Consider the following 16,585-nt stretch of genomic DNA (forward strand, 5'->3'; position numbering starts at 1 on the left):
GGGGTCGGGATCGCCTCGCGTGGCGCCACGCCACGTGTGTCGCAAACGTCGCTCCGCGACGCCGGCGTGCCTCGGGCCGCGGCGAGACTGACGCACGCCGACACCGCCGCGCGAAACACCCCGACGGAGGAGCCGGCGGCTGTGTCAGAACACCGACACCGCGCGACACGCGGAGAGCGAGGTCGGCGCGGTCCACACGGCCCCGTCCATAGTGCGCCGGACAGCCTTGGCGGCTGACATTAACGGCGGCGTCAGCGCCGGGGCCTCTCCGGACGCCCGGACACCTGGACACCGCAGCCGCCTACCCCAGCCCCGGTCGCGTCACTCCCGCCACGCGGAGGCAGCCGCTGCGCCATCAGGCTGAAGTGACATGTTCTGGAGGCGCGCGCGGCGGGCGCCGAGGGCATGCACGGTGGACGTGTGCGTGACGTCACCGCCGCCTCTGCTGATTACGCCGCCGGCGGCGGGGCGGCGTGACCGCGCGAAGCGTGCGGTGACATCATGTGGCCAGATGGGCCGGCTGTGCCCGGGCCGGATCACCTCTACATCTGCGGCAGCCCGCGCCAGCCCGGCCGCCGGTGCTGGCGCGGGCCGTCTGGTAGCAGCCGACGGTGCCACCATCACATCCCCCCCCCCCCCCCCCCCACAGCCTGCACCCGTCACCAGGCTGCCGGAGCTGAAGTCGGGGGCGGCGGTGGCGGGCAGGCAGATGCTGGTAAGGGCACGGGACGGCGGCGACAAATGATCGATTGCTCACATCAGACTGACCACGCCAACGAGTCCAATGCTACCGACGTATCGGAGCCATGCTCGTGAGCAGAAACACACGGGTTCGACACGACAGCGGCGTGCGTGCCACTGTTCACAACACCACAGCCAGGGCGGGGCTACGATGCAAACGAAGTCTCCGGACACAAGCAGCGAGAAATCAGCCGGCGACTGTCGTCTGCTTCGCGGCCTGCTTGACCCGATCCGGGGAGAGCACCGACCCGACCCGACCTGACCTGACCACACCGGGCAGACCGGCCAGACTGGATGGTCTGGTGGCGACCGTGGCCAGCTGCGGACGCCGGCGACCCCGGCCCGCCAGGAGAGACCAGCTGCAGGGCAGACCAGCTGCCGCGCTGACCAGCTGCCGGGACAGACCAGCTGCTGGGACAGACCAGCTGCCGGGGCAGACCAGCTGCCGGGCCGACCAGCTCATCATGTTGCCACCACGGGACACGCTCAGCAAGGGAGGCAGACCGGCACGGTGTGCTGAGGCAGCGGAGCGCAGGGAGCTGTGTAAGTCGCGCCGACTGACACACGCCTCAGGCGCCGCTGAGCGTAGGAATGAATACCGGAGCCGGTGAAATGATGTCTGAAGCCATTTACACTTGGCCTTTGCAGGTGTGGGCCATAAAGCAGCGGCGCCACCGAACAGAACGTCGTCGAACTACGGCAATTGTAATCGGCGGTACCGAGTCTAACTCCACGCACAGACAGCATGCCCAGTGATTTACCTGCACGGCGACCCCATCATAGCCACTGCCGGCGCCACCGCACTCGTTTTCCCTCTGAGTCGCCTCCGAGGCTTGCATGTGGCCGCTGTCGGCCAACAGACACCCGATCCGATGACTTATCAGCGAGGGGCGTGACAAAAAGTCTTGCCTCAAGCGGCGCTAGTCGTGTCAGAACTATGACGATCTGACCGCACCAGAGCCAGCTGCAGCGCGGAGCCGCAACCAGCCGCGCAGCCTTACAAACCGGTTAAAACCCGTAAAATAGCTCGGAGATAAAGACAGCTGTCTGCGATAAGCGCGACAGCATCGTACAAGTGTCAAGGACGGCCCAGACAGACCGGTCTCATAGCCCGTTAGCTCTGACCGCGACGGAAAGCCGCCAGGCATTTGATAACTTTCCACGCCACGTCCGTGTCACCAGACTTTCGTATTTACCTCCGAAGATTTCGCATGTTAAAGGTTCCGTTGTGCCTGGTAGCTGCGGCGCAGGCAAGAGCTGTAGGCGCGTGCCGAGGTAGGTCGTTGTGACTTCAACAGGCTCAACCAGATGGGATAGACCGATCACAGACTGTGACCACAGCATGCTCGACCAGATGGGATAGACCGATCACAGACTGTGACCACAGCAGGCTCAACCAGATGGGATAGACCGATCACAGACTGTGACCACAGCATGTTCAACCAGATGGGATAGACCGATCACAGACTGTGACCACAGCAGGCTAAACCGGAAGGGATAGACCGATCACAGACTGTGACCACAGCATGTTCAACCAGATGGGATAGACCGAACACAGACTGTGACCACAGCAGGCTCAACCAGATGGGATAGACCGATCACAGACTGTGATCACAGCAGGCTCGACCAGATGGGATAGACCGATCACAGACTGTGACCACGGCAGGCTCAACCAGATGGGACAGACCGATCACAGAGGACCAGGTGCAGTGCGGCACTGTAACCAGATGTCCGAGAACGGTGGAGAGCTCGAGTCAAAAGGCGGACCAAACACACCATCGCATAACCGCGGCCACAAGGCAGGTCAACCACGACCGCGCGTCCGGCGGCGAAATCGTCCGACCTCCGCAACCAGGTCAGAGCGACAAGAACGCGAGCAAGAACGTGCTGAGCGGCGCCGCGCCGTCCGCCCCCCGGCCGCGGGCTCGCGGCGGCGCCAGGGTCCGTGCGGCCGCCGTCTTTGGCAGCGCAGCCCCGACCGCGGCGGCCGGTCGGTCGTCGGCCCCGGCCCCGGTCCAAATAGACGGGCGGGGCCGGCGGACGGCACCGCTGGCGAGGCTGGCGAGCCGGGCGGCGGCGTCAGGACGCCAGGACGGGCCGCTGAGCGGGCGCCGACGGACCGCGGCCGGGTCGGGTCGAGTTGTTCGCGAGACGTGGTTCGTTCCCGGGGAGGTTAGGTCACGGGAGAGGTCAGGTCACAAGAGAGATCATATCACGAGAGAGGTGGTCAGCAGGGTCGGGCCACGCCTCGCCGCTCGCGTCTCTCCGGGGATCGCCACAGTTTGCTGACCGGAGCCGGCACATCTCCCCGGACGCGTGAGGATCACCAGATGAAGGCAACCAAAGGCGAGCCGTTCGCTTGTGACTTTGATAGCAGTTGCTTGTACGGAACGCCCATCGATCACATTTAAACCACTTCACACACGTTGAAGCGCTGTGCGTCACAACGTGAAGAGCGTAAACATCCAAAGCTAAGAAAACCGAAGCCATGCATCTCAGCATATTCAATATCAAGATATGAGTTCAGCTCCAACAGCTGTGTACTTCTTCACCTTTTCCGAGACATCTGGCCGGTCGCACCTCAGTGGGTCACTGCTTCAGCCCATCCCCGACCAGGACGCGCAGGCACCACAGGTCTGGGCGGCGACACAAAGCCAGGTGCCGCAGCGTGACAGACGGAGGCTGTGGACACCTCACGGCCCAAGCAGCGACCTCCGCGCAGCGCAAAACACAACCTCCTCGCAGCGTCAGCCATGACCTGTTCGCAGCGGCGCATGCGACCTCTGTGCGCCGCCAGCCGTGACCTCTGCACACCGCCAGCGGCCACCTGTGCACGCCATCAGAGGTGACCTCTGCGGAATCGCCGGAAACCACCTGGGCACCGTGTCGGCGGTGACCTCTGTGAAGAGCGGTGCAGCAGCGGGGCGGCAGGGCGCAACGCTCGGCGGTAGGAGGCGGATAATGAGAGGGAGAGGGGGCGGAGCCGGCAGGATAGAGGCCCAGCACGAGTGGGCAGAGGAGGCGTACGGGCTGGCGACGCGCTGCGGGGGACGCGCAGAGTGGCCGGAGTGACTGGAGTGACAGAGTGACAGGGGTAGCAGAGTGGCTGGAGTGCTGGAGTGGCAGAGTGGCCGGAGGGACTGCAGTAGCAGAGTCGCTTGAGTGGCAGAGTTGGCGGAGTGCTGGAGCGGCGGAGTGGTGAGAGTGACTGGAGTATCAGAGTGGCTGGAGTGGCGCAGTGGTCGGAGTGCTGGAGTGACAGAGTGCTTGGAGTGGTAGAGCGACCCGGCGTACTAGAGCGGCAGAGTGGCCGGAGTGACTGGACTTTTAGAGTGGCTGGAGTGACAGAGTGGTCGGAGTGCTGGAGTGGTCGGAGTGCTGGAGTGGTCGGAGTGCTCGAGTGGCAGAGTGGTCGGAGTGGCAGAGTGACCCGGAGAGTTGAAGCGGCAGAGTGGCCGGAGTGGCGAAGTGAGGTCTCACCGGCTTCAAGGCCGGCCGGCGAGACACATCTGAGAGGAGAAGCCCACATTGACCGGCCAAATAGCCAGGCTAGTGTGTAAACGAATGACGGCGAGAGGCTGGCGGAGTGGTTATCGAATGCGAGATGGTCATCATAATTGCTTCGGTTCCACCGGCAGTAGGCTTGGCTGACTGGCCCCACCAAGGAATGACTGGCCTGACCGAGAGGACTGACTGGTCCGACCGAGAGGAATGACTGGTCCGACCGAGAGGACTGACTGGCCCGACCGAGAGGACTGACTGGTCCGACCGAGAGGACCGACTAGTCCGACCGAGAGGGCTGACTGGTCCGACCGAGAGGACTGACTGGTCCGACCGAGAGGAATGACTGGTCCGACCGAGAGGACTGACTGGCCTGACCGAGAGGACTGACCGACCCGACATCGGTACCCCATTGACGTATTGAAATCAAAACGTGAACCAAATGTGCAAAAAAGGGTGCTTTGCCTGCAAATGCAATCGCTGGCGAATGCAAAGTAAAACGTCACCATGATGTCACATGCGGGAACTACTCTGTAAAATGCATCATCGAAGCCTTTCGGTAATGTTCCCGAACCTAGCCGCTCATTTGATGATGGCAGTGTCCCGCTCGCCCCGCTTCTCCACTAAAGCAGCATCTGAACTGCTATCGGCCAGCCACACAAACGTCTGCACTTGACCGGGTGCGAGGCCCGTGCGCCGGCGGCAGGGGCCGGTGGCGCGGGGCACCGGGCCGATGGTATCGGAGCGACGGGGGCCGCCGGACCGCCCTCCTGCCAGCCGCCGCCCACGTCCCGCCGGGTCAAGGCGACGGACAGCGGCCGGCCGCGGCCGAAACAAAAAGGTCGGCGCCGAGCGGACAAAGAGACCGCTTCACCATGGTCAAGCGCCCGACGGGGTGGTCTAGAAAGATTGCACGCCATTAGAAGAAAAAAGGAAAACACGCGCATACTTTGATTACTCCTAATTACGTCAGACGTGATAGCACTAACGCATAACGTAAGAATTATGCCACTCCAACGCCATTTGTGGGACAAAGGTCTCCGGTAAGCCGAGACCATCCTATCCAACTCCGCAGTAGAAGAGACCCTGTCCGATCCCTTCAAGTGCCCACCGCACACTGGCCAATCTTTACCACCCGGACCCTGGCGCGGACCCAGTGACATACGGCGGCGTAAAGTTCCGGGAGGCCGTCCCGTCCCCGCCGATAGCGCGGCCGGCGTCGCACGCGGATGTGGACGACACCGTTTGCGAAGTACGACCGATCCCAGACCGGCTCCGGCCTGCCCCGACGGCTTGGCGTGGGCGTGGGCCGCGGGCAGCGCCGGAGGACGCGAGAGTACTCGGACTCAGGCGGCGGGACGGATGCTCCGGTGACGCCCCCCCCCCCCCACCCCCACCCCCCTCCCGCTTCAGACCGTCACGTAGCCGCAGAGTTAGCGGGGAAAGTCAGGAGCTGGTCGAAAATCGCTTACGGCGAATAATGGAGGAGGGAGGGAGAAGAGCAGCACGTCAGGGCCTGATCCTAATCCGGCTGACGTGGCGCGCGATTGGCTGCAATAGAGCAGTTCAGCGAAGAGGGAAAGGACGGCTAGCTGCCGGCCTCCCAGCGGCCCGTCTCGCGCTGAGACCCGACCCCAGGCACACTAGCGCGTGGTGGACAGGCGGGGCGGACCTCGGCGCAGACTGCCGCTCGCTCCGTAAACCTCGCGGCACATTGCAGCTCCGCCGAACACTGCTCAATGATGCGGTTTTGTGTTAGGATTCGACGCGTTCAGAGGCGCCCGCCGACATCGGTGGGCCGTGCGGAAAAGACCGCCAGGCCGACAGCTGTTCATGTGGCGTGCGTGCCCAGACGGCCCGCTGGCGCGACATGGGGCAAGTGGCTCTGAAGGGGCCAGGAGTTTTGTCGCCCCGCGGCAACATTTTTTTCGGTGGGCAGATGTGGCTAGTACAGCGGAATGAATCACTTTAATTTAAGCAGCCGTACCGGTATTTCCGTCAGGTCCCAACAAGCAATGCAGCATCAGGTCGCAACAAGCAATGCAGCATCAGGTCCCAGCAAGTAATGCAGCATCTTGACGTGCCGTCGGAGCTAATCCTCCCCCCCCCCCCCCCCGACCCGGCAGGACGATGGACACTGTCCTCCACAGTACGTCAAGTAGTGCCGGTGTCAAGATATCTGCGACAAAATATCTAAATATCTGCGATGAAAGGCCGGACAAAACTCATCGGCCCCGGGTATAAAGCGACGAACATTAGAGACGTCCGGCCACAACTGAGCCCGGCGCGCACCCAGCCCGACGGCCACTCTGGAAGTCCGCAGTTTCCTCCATCACTTCCTCAACACAGCTGACGCTGCAGCTGGCACGTCACGCTCGTCACGATCTCAGCCCCGACCGGGTGGGTGGTCGGCCAGACCGGACGGACAGGCGCCAGTGACATCACTCCTGCCCTTCTCCCGTTACGTCACCGCTTAGCGCCAGCCGCCAAACGACGGCTCATAAAAGCGCCTCGCGGTGTTACGATGATTGTCTTCTGTTCTCTCTCGCTCCTTCGCGCGTCGGCCAATGTTCGCGCGTTCAGTTGGTCATTGTTTACGTAAGCGTCATGGTGAGGTTAGTGACGTCACGCCGTACCCTCCGCTCGCGTCCCTGTTTAACACCGACCACGACACGACAAATTATCAACTCAAGCAGTTCTACCACAATGCGCCTTGCTCTTGGTCTTCCCCTTCAGCCAGTCACATCCGAGTGAGTTTAGCCTCAGTTCCACACCGTCACTGGGGCGCAACAGAATAAAGTATTGCACACCAGCGGCCAACAGCGAACGGCCAGTCTTCCTTGCAGTGGGTGGCCGACGCCGGTATGGCATCACAGCACAACCCGGCAAACCCTCTGTTATTGGGTCACGGGCCTTCAGCGAACGCCAGCAACCGCAATGACTCATGCCACTTTCCCGGCTGTTCTCTGACGGGGGCGGCGTAACCGAGGTGATGTGACGTCACACTCCGTCCAGCCTTATCGTCAGCAGCCATCCTCGCGTCACTGACGATCCAAGTCCTGGTGCTTATCGTCAGCCATCCTCGCGTCACTGACAATCCAAGTCCAGGTGCTTATCGTCAGCCATCCTCGCGTCACTGACAATCCAAGTCCTGGTGATTGTCGTCAGCCGTCCCCGCGTCACTGACAATCCCAGCCCAGGTGCTTATGGTGCGCGAGTGAGTAAAAGCAGCACATGATGATGTGTCCATTGTGCTGAACTAAACACCGGAGGAGTGGTCGCCGCCCGCCGCTCTATTGCGCCAACTGTGGCTGGGCACCCGTCACAGCGCGTCTCAGAACTGGCGCGAGCCAGGCTCTTTACCAGCGTGATACCAGGTCTCCGAACCGACGAGGATAATAAAGAACATGCTGTTGGATCGGCCACGTGTCCACACACGAGGACCTGAGGTCAGAGGCCCGAGCGACTAATGGGACACCGGAGAGGCGAGGTCACCACGTGGGACGCCCGACACGTGACGAGGACCTGTGGCCAGCGCCCGGAGCGACTCATGGGACACCGGAGCGGCGAGGTCACCACGTGGGACGCCCGACACGTGACGAGGACCTGTGGCCAGCGCCCGGAGCGACTCATGGGACACCGGAGCGGCGAGGTCACCCCGTGGGACGCCCGACACGTGACGAGGACCTGTGGCCAGCGCCCGGAGCGACTCATGGGACACCGGAGCGGCGAGGTCACCACGTGGGACGCCCGACACGTGACGAGGACCTGTGGCCAGCGCCCGGAGCGACTCATGGGACAACCGGAGCGGCGAGGTCACCCCGTGGGACGTCCGACGCCCGCTCTGGAGGTCAGCGATCAGCGGCTGGCTTGGCGTTTGATGGTGTCGGAGGCGCTGTGCGATCGCTCCGCCGATACGATATGCATCAACAGAGACTCACCCCAGACGCCGCCGGGGCGCCGTTACCCGTAAACATGAGATGCGTCGCGAAGGCCCGACGACACCAGAAAAGGAGCACGCGATGCTGGCTGCTTTACAAGCGGCAGCACCGACAAATCAGCAGTTAGTCTTGTTTTGTCTGGCGGCCGCCCCACGAGCGGCATGCGCGGCATTCCGGCAGATCGCGAGACGGCGGCGTCTTGCACAAACATGCGCTTGCGCGAATTTCACACCGCAAGACCAGAGAAACGGCGATGACGTACGCCGGCGCGGGCGTGTGGCGACACGAAATCCGGGAGTTCTCCGGGAAGACCGCGGAGACATGAGGCGCGCCGCAAGCTTCCCACGCCCAGATCCCGTTGCGGACCACAGCTGTTTTGCAGGGCGGCCGATTACAGTCATGCGCGAGCTGCAGCCGCCATCTGGAGCCATGAATCCTCTGTAATCAGCGGCGTCCGGCTTCTGCCCCAGCGCGCTCGCCACGGCCGACTAACGGCGCTAGATGAGGCCGTCAGTGCCACCGATCATCGCCAGCAATCCATCACTGGCCCACTCGCTCTCCGCCGCACGCCGCCGCGATCAAAACGCTGCGGCGCCGCGGCGCGAGCGTCGACATCTGTCGGCTGTTAGCCGAACTTCAGCTTACCTTATTGACGTCGTAGAGGCCGCCCTGTAGCCCGACCGGGTCGGGTGGCAGCTCGCTGAGTATTGTGTGGCTGGGAATGTGTGAAGGGGGTGGCCGCGGCTGTCCCAGGCCCGGACTCATCCCCCTGGAAACGGAGGAGGGTCTCACTCAGTGATCAGCTGCAGAGATGCGTCGCTGGTAATCCTAGTCCACTGGTCGGATGAGAATGGCAAGGCGCAAGTCACAGGAGATGCACCTGCTGGTGTGTTGACCACTGAGCATCACGTCCTCACTACAAGCCATTCATTCAACAGCGTCAGGCAACACAGGTCGCTGATGGAAAGGAAAACTCCCTTTGACGGTAACAACAGAAAGTGATCAACGCAGACGGCCGTACTGGCCGTCCACGTTGGTCATTTTCTGACTGAAACCTGCAGAAAACTGATTGGTCGGTACGTTTGGCAGTACACAGCATGCATAAGTCTCGCAACACAAAAAGCGAGCCAACTACTCCATTGGTGCGGTGGCTAGCCCAACATATGACCGGCACGTCTCTCGCGCAGCGCTCCCCCTCCTCCTGCAGCCGCCCGAGCCCCGCCCCGCGGCCGCCCGCCGGATCGCCCATTCGTCTCCATCCGCAGCCTGCCGCGGCGGCCGCCTCCGCTTTAAATCCCGCTAAGAGCCGGGCCGGCGTCAGGCGGGACTCTGGCGGCCGTCTGACCGCCGCCGCCCGCCCCGCAGAGACCGGTGAGCGCACGGAGACGGACGGCAGAGCCGGCGGCCCCGCCCGTGCCCAGGCGGCGCAGCGCCAATCCGCCGCGGCACGAGTCAATAATGGAGCGCTGGAATTTGCAAGCTAACGGCTGCACCTCTCTGGGCAGTGGTCTGCGACGTCTCGACATTTCAGTACTGCTTCGATCACTGTTCGCTGCAAAAATGAGGACTTACTAACAGAGTAAAAACAAAAGGCTACCCAGTCCTGCAGTCCACTGTTGATTCCAGGCGGCAGAATGAATTCAATAAAACGTTACACACATCATTCGGCTGTTGCTGGCGTTTGCTTCCTTCTGCCCTAGAGCCGAGTGTGGCGGGGGGGCGAAGTTGAATATCAGTCCCAGAACGCTTCGCATCCTATATTTATTTGTTTGATCCCAACAAGACGGGTGAGCATTAGACGGCCCTCCACCACGACCTCTCGTCCCCGAACATCACCTCTTATCTTCGAGCACCACCTCTTGTCACAAGCAGCACGTGTGAGCGCACGCGCATAATAACACTTTTGACACAAAGAAGACGGCAAAATATTTCGCGACCGTCAGCAGTTCCCACAAGTGTCAACTTCACCAGAAAACGTTCCAGCATTCAGCGGAGATCATGGCAAACGTTCGGTGCCATTCTGACTGCCATATCCACTACATTCGGTGCCTCTCTGACGGCCATAACCACTACATTCCGTGCCGCTTTGGCTGCCATAACCACTACATTCCGTGCCGCTCTGGCCGTCATATCCACAACATCTGATGCCTTCCTGACCGTCATGTCCACTACATTCGGTGCCTCTCTGGCCGTCATAGCCACTACATTCGGTGCCACCCTGACTGCCATAATACTACATTCGGGGTCGCTCTGACCGCCAGAACCACTACATTCCGTGCCGCTCTGACCGTCGTAATCACTACATTCGGCGCCGTTCTGACTGCCGTAACTACCACACTGCGTGCCGCTCTGACTGTCATAACCACTACATTCCGTGCCGCTCTGACTGCCATAACCACTACATTCGGTGCCGCTCTGTCTGCCATAACCACTACATTCGGCGCCGCTCTGGCTGCCATAGTCACTACGCAACGCGCAACCATAACAAAGTCCACCAGTCCGCGAGTTCCACATCACACCCGGCAGGTGTACCGTAGCCCACGCACCCTGACATGCTCTCTGTTATGCGGTCCCGGGTACTGTTGACGCCTCTGCACGACATCCCCAGACACTCAACCCAGCCGGGCATCCCACCGACACCGAGCCCGCCCGGCCCGCTCACCTGTTCACTTCGACCGCCTGATAGAGCCCGTTAGCTGGCACAGGCAGCGCGTGGCGCAGGGGAGGAGCGGAGATCGGTGCTGCCGGTGGGTGGCCAGGGCCTGGACCAGGAGACCCGTTCAGCTGGCCGTACGCCGCATGCGCGCTGGAACGGCAAGCGGGCGGTCATCATCCGCACGGGAACGGAAGGCGGGCGGTTACCATCCGAACGGGAAAGGGAGGCGGGCGGTCATCATCCGCAGTAGAAGGGGGGGGGGGTGATTATCGTCTGTATGGAAACAAGGGGCGGCATTGGTCATACATTCCCGTGTAAGTCGCGTCGAGAGACGATACGGTAGGGGTATTAGCAATTTCATATCCTTCCCCTTTCACGACATGCCTGTGTCATATCCCATGGTTCATGTCCTCGAAAGAGCACGAGTCTTTGCATACAAACATATCACCTAGCAAAGGCCTCATGTGACCCGGCTAAACACCGTGACCTGTTCGACCTTGACCCCTCGCAAAGTAATAGAGTGCGTGCGTATTTCCTTCCAGGTCAGGTTCGGCTTCTGCATCAAGCTAACGCCACTCGTGCCGCATCGGACCAACCTTCCCATTCCAGCCATCTCGCCACAAAGCTGCCATACGCAGGCCACAGGACCCTTCCTCCGCCACCCGCCCCACCTGCGCCGCGGTCCATGCAAATACGCTATCATTCCGGCGGGACGACGCTCGCCCCGCCACCTGGCGGCGGCGGCGGCCGTCCGCTGGGACCGCGGCCGATAACGGATGGTCGGTGCGGAGGCCGGCATCCGATCGATCAGGTGCCCAGAACGGCGCACCAGCCGGAGACGCCGGCCGAGCCCTCGACCGCCGGCGGACCGGGCCAGGGAGGTACGGACGGACCGGGTCTGGGAGGCACGGACGGACAGGCTCTGGGAGGTACGGACGGACCGGGCCAGGGAGGTACGGACGGACCGGGCCAGGGAAATGCGGACGGACCGGGTCTGGGAGGTACGGACGGACCGGGTCTGGGGGGTACGGACGGACCGGGTCAGGGAGGAACGGGCGGTTCGGGGCAGGAGGTACGCATGGACCGGAACGTGCTTTAAACAGCAAAGCGACGTGTGGCCTCCGGAGTCTGGGCGCATGCAGGAAACACAAGGTTGGGTGCCGGAGGCCTCAAAGCTCATTAAATGCAGCGGCAGCTTCCGTTCCGGGGTCATGAGAAAGTGCATATTTAAAATACCGGTGTTGCGCCACTTCATGTGCGACTTAACCCTCAAACATTGGGGGAGTGTAAGCAATAATGCATGGGGAGTAAAAGTGTTTGCACCCCACATTGCCCCACTCGCGCAGGTGGGGCAATGCGGCTTCAGGGAACACAGCCAGCTTCAGGGAAGACAAGCTGACAGCTGGCGGGGCAGCAGGTTCAGCACTGGCCGGCTGTGCCTCGCGACGCTGGCTGGTCGATGGTAGCCGTGGAATGCCGGCGGGACGCGGGCGGTCAATCTGATTGCCGTCCCGCCGCAGCGAGGGCCACGTCGTCAAAAAGATTGTGTTGGGGTCACAAGGGGGGGGGGGGGGGAGAAATGACAGTTCAAACCAGGAGTTTCAGCAGAATGGGAAACTTGTCCAGGTAGGCCATTCCTGACATTTCTTAACACGTATATCATGGTCGAAGATAGGAATTGGGTGAAACTGTATGACATAATGTTACTGTGTGACCATGTCAGCAACTCTCCCAGAGAACATCAACGTTCCTCGTTATTGTCCCCAGCTGATCCCGGAAGTCATTCAACGGTGAAAGCTGTCCGTCCCAAAGCTTCAGCTGTTATTTAGTTCGGACGATGGCCAGTGACTGTCGTCCCTCTCCTCGGACAAATGACTGTTGCTCCAATCCTCAGATGAGTGACTGTCGTTCCACTCCTCGGATGAGTGACTGTCGTCCCACTCCCAGGATGAGTGACTGTCGCCCCACTCCTCGGATGGCTGACTGTCGTCCCACTCCTAGGATGAGTGACTGTCGTTCCACTCCTAGGATGAGTGACTGTCGTCCCACTCCTCGGATGAGTGACTGTCGTCCCACTCCTCAGATGAGTGACTGTCGTTCGACTCCTAGGATGAGTGACTGTCGTCCCACTCCTCGGATGAGTGACTGTCGTTCCACTCCTCGGATGAGTGACTATCGTCCCACTCTCCGATGGTAGACTTCAGACCAGCAGTGACCTCACAGTCAAGTCAATTCTCTTTCGTCTGGCTGTCGAAATGGCCCAGGCGCCCACGGGAAATGAATGAAATGAAGAATGAATGAAGGGGAAATGAAAAGGAAACCCGCAAGACATGAAAACCTATCCCTGCAGTTAGACCCCACTGAGCCGGGCTAACGTCATTCGCGCGCGCTCCAGTCGTCACGCAGGCCCCGGGACGCATCGTTTCATCACCGCCGGGTCTAGGTCAGTCCTTAGCTTCGAAGTAACGATCGCGTGCTAGGAGGACGTCACACCGAAAAGGCGCCAATAATCCTCTCCCGGGCCAACAATCCTCTTTCGCCGACGATATTCGGGGCTTGTCACCCTAAGCAAAACCTCCACAAGACAACGCCGGCATTGTTGGGGCTGAAACGCTCTGGATACTGCCCGACTGCAACCTTCTATCCGTGAGTTGAATTGACAATGCGTTTGAGCGGAGGAAGCTGAGTTTGGCACGCCACCCGTAAGCTACAATATCCGCGCCCGTCCCAAAACAGAAATTTCAACACGTAACCCGTGCCCGCGACTTTCTCGTCCAGCGCATAATCCCCCGTCGAAGCTTATGGTACGGACGGCTCGGCCGGTTCAGGGGGAGAGAGGCTAGGTGCCGTTAGCTGCCGCACGCACGCACTCATTGGAACAGGGGTGTGGTAAGGCGATCACCTATGTGTGGGTGTCGGTGACATGATATTTCTACCACGCCGCAACAGACTTGCACCTTGCTTATCATAGGAGAAAAAGCAGACTGGCTACATGACATCTGAGGGGAAGCGTAACTTATTCCTGCATTGAAGGCTGGAGTTCCTTCCTCTGGGCGGAACTTGCACTGCAGTACTTCAGACCGCGTCCGTACTTTACTGAGCATACAATACGAGCAGCCGTGTGCCAAAGACGTGCTGCCATATCGCGCTCGACATCGGCTAATATCCCCTCCACTTCCCGACCAGGTGGCGGCAATCACAGAGGACCGCGGGGCCCGAGTTCGCCTCACAATTATGGCATCAACATTGCATCGGTGCATTGAGCCAGCCGGCCTGAGAGGATGTAACACGATCATGATACCACTGATCATCATGTCAGTGCATGCAACGTCATCAGCATGCATCGAAAAAACAATTTACGACTGAGACCATCACTCACGGGCTCTGAGCTGCCTGCCGGTAGCCGTCCTCGCTGAGGCCTGTTGTCGGGCCGACAGCTGTTGCAGATACTGGGCTCGCCGCTGGTCGTACTCAGACATTTGCTCCTGGAACCGGTGCCGGCTGCGCCGGTACTCCTGGAACAGCTCCGCCGTCGCCGCGGCCCGCCGCCGGCCGGCGCTGGGGCGGGCGGCACCGGGGGTGGCGGCGGGGACGGCGGGGGGCGAGGGCGGGGGCGGGGGCGGGCTGTGGTGCGCGGCCGCGCCGGCTCGACTGCGGCGACTCGGACGCGTCACTGTCGAGGCGCGAGCCGCGCTCGCGCTCGCTGTCAGAGGGCGTGGGGGGCGCCGGCCGCCGCGTCGAGCCCAGCGAGCTCGACTGGTCGCTGCCAGAGGAGGCCGTCGTCGCAGAAGACACCTTCGGCGGCGGGGGCGGCGGTGGCGGCGGTGCCGGCGGAGGCGCGCTCTGCGGCTCGTGGCGCTCGGAGATGGTGGTGAGCTCGCCGGCGGCGGCCGACGCCGCCTCGCTGTCGAACAGCCGGTCCACGGACGTGTTCATCGTCTTGCGGCCGGTCAGGTGGAAGCTGGCGAGGCTCTGGGACATCGGGTCGGCGGCGGCAAGCGGCCGCCGCCGCCGCCGCCGCGCGCTGCGGTCCGAGCCCGAGCGGCAGGCCCTCCAGCTGCGGGTTCAGCGAGCGCGACAATCACGTCCGCGGACTTGGGCCGCGAGTGCGGCATCACCGAGTGCGGGAACGTCTTCGGCTTGATGGGCGTCACCAGCATGTACTCGGTCCAGAACGCGTCCAGCTGCGGCCGCTCCAGCCGCTCCACGTCCACGTTCAGCGTGCGCTGCTCGAACGGACAGGCGAACGTGTCGGCCGGGGATGCTCTGCAGCCAGGAGAGCAGGGCTGAGGTCCGAGTCGCTGAAGCCGCTGCCGCTGAGCACCTTGCTGAACTGCATCTCGCCGCCGCCGGCGTCGGCGCCAGCCGACGTGGCCTTCTGCTGGCAGTACTCGACGCAGCTCTCGTACAGGATGCCCTTGATGAGCAGCTGGATGAGGCGGTCGCTGCTGGCGCACTCGTCCTGACGCTCGCCGCCGCGCTTGCGCTCGCTCGGCAGGAACTTCTCCACCAGCGGCAGCACCGTGCGGAAGCAGGCCACGCGCGCCGCGCTCGGGTTCCAGTCGCGGTACTCGCTGTGGTCGCCGAGCCGCGGCCAGCGTCAGCAGCAGGCACAGCGCCGAGTACTCCTCCTTGCTGTCGCAGAACTTCTCCAGCTCGTTCAGCACCCTTCACCACCTCCTCGACGGCCTGGTCCATGTTGTCCTGCGCGCCGGCCTCGCTCTTGATGCACAGCAGCTCCACGTACTTGACCTTGAGCACCTCGTAGTGGAAGCGCTTCGAGTTGAAGCTCTCGATGCTGGTGAGCGGCTGCACGAACTCCAGCGCGTCCTCTCCACTGGCCGTCTAGAATCAGCTGCCGCAGGAAGAGCAGGGTCATCACTTGAGGCTGGGCGTTGATGATGCCGGCCTCGCGCTCCACGCTCAGCTGCGAGATGTGCAGCTGCCGGTTGTGCAGGAACTCTAGCATCAGCTTCACCACCTCCTCCTCGCGGAGGTAGAGGTGCGCCGACGGCATGATGTACTGGATGCACAGCCTGCGGGAGAGACCGGCGAGCGTCAGCGGACCGCGGGAGCGCTCCGCGCGGGGCCGCAGGACACTCGCCGCGGAGTACAGGTACACCACAGCCGACACGGGAGTACGCGACATCAGACGGGGGGGGGGGGTACATGACGCCTGGCATGGGGCATCAGCATACCACACCGGACGCGCAGGTACGCCAACGATGGTCCCCCCAAGTGTTTTCATCAAAGGCGTGGTCCTCTGGTGAACACAGAGGCATTCAAAAAGTGAGAGTTTATGGTGGTGGTACAAAATTGGGCCCATTACGACATCGCCGCTTGTCTGTTGTGAGACATCTGAATCTGGACGGCGCAGTTTCTTATCTGTCGCGTCCCACATGAGCGTGAGTCTTTCCATTCGGGGTGAGATGTGTATTCCCGAGGAACGCTACACGATCACATAACGTTAAAACACGAAAGGTCTACCTAAACTCAAAGGTCATGGGCAAATACGACAGGGTTACACGTCATCACATCTTGCTGTAGGGAACTGGGATCGAAGATCAGGTCAGGAAAAAATGTTGCACCACATCTGCCGCGAGCAGATCGCTCAACAGGACAAATACCTATAACAGCAGAGAGAACTCCTGGCAAACACAATCGGCCTTCCACCTGGTGAAACAGCAGCGACCTGCCAGCCCATCATCCCATCATATAGGTCCCAACAGCGGTGCCATCAGCCACA

The 16,585-nt window shown here is 61.7% G+C and overlaps 1 pseudogene; it reads right to left on the reverse strand.

Moving 5' to 3' along the window:
• Nucleotides 1-5,830: 5,830 nt before the first annotated feature.
• Nucleotides 5,831-15,870, reverse strand: LOC119095061 (WD repeat-containing protein 47-like; annotated as a pseudogene).
• Nucleotides 15,871-16,585: the final 715 nt, after the last annotated feature.

The sequence above is a fragment of the Pollicipes pollicipes genome, unplaced genomic scaffold (assembly GCF_011947565.3).
Source record: "Pollicipes pollicipes isolate AB1234 unplaced genomic scaffold, Ppol_2.1 Scaffold_4219;HRSCAF=4965_pilon_pilon_pilon, whole genome shotgun sequence".
Lineage (NCBI taxonomy): Eukaryota > Metazoa > Arthropoda > Thecostraca > Pollicipedomorpha > Pollicipedidae > Pollicipes > Pollicipes pollicipes.